General features: G+C 36.0%; 1 protein-coding gene across 1 annotated transcript in view; it reads right to left on the reverse strand.

Annotated features, from left to right (window-relative positions):
- The window catches only part of LOC104832786 (uracil phosphoribosyltransferase homolog), a 31,420-nt gene that overhangs the window by 25,490 nt on the left and 5,666 nt on the right, over positions 1–264 (reverse strand). The window lies entirely within an intron of this gene.

Genomic DNA, 264 nt, shown 5'->3' on the forward strand with positions numbered 1-264 from the left:
AAATCTGTTCACAGAATTATGCCCTGCATCTCTAAGCTAGACTCCATTTTAAGTAAAAATGACTACAGATTTTGTCATTCTATTACTATTACTAAATGCAGACAACACAAGTAGGCGTTTGAACTGTAAATACCCTGTAAAGGGTAACATACTGCTTCTCAAAGGCAGCACCTGGTACTCCACTCCTTGAAGATCAATGGAAGAGTTCAAGGCTTTTTTGTTTTCCCAAACACAAAACATGAGAGAAAAGGCATTAAAATTATT

The sequence above is a fragment of the Haliaeetus leucocephalus genome, unplaced genomic scaffold, assembly GCF_000737465.1.
Source record: "Haliaeetus leucocephalus isolate CR32 unplaced genomic scaffold, Haliaeetus_leucocephalus-4.0 Scaffold262, whole genome shotgun sequence".
In the NCBI taxonomy this organism is placed as follows: Eukaryota; Metazoa; Chordata; class Aves; order Accipitriformes; family Accipitridae; genus Haliaeetus; species Haliaeetus leucocephalus.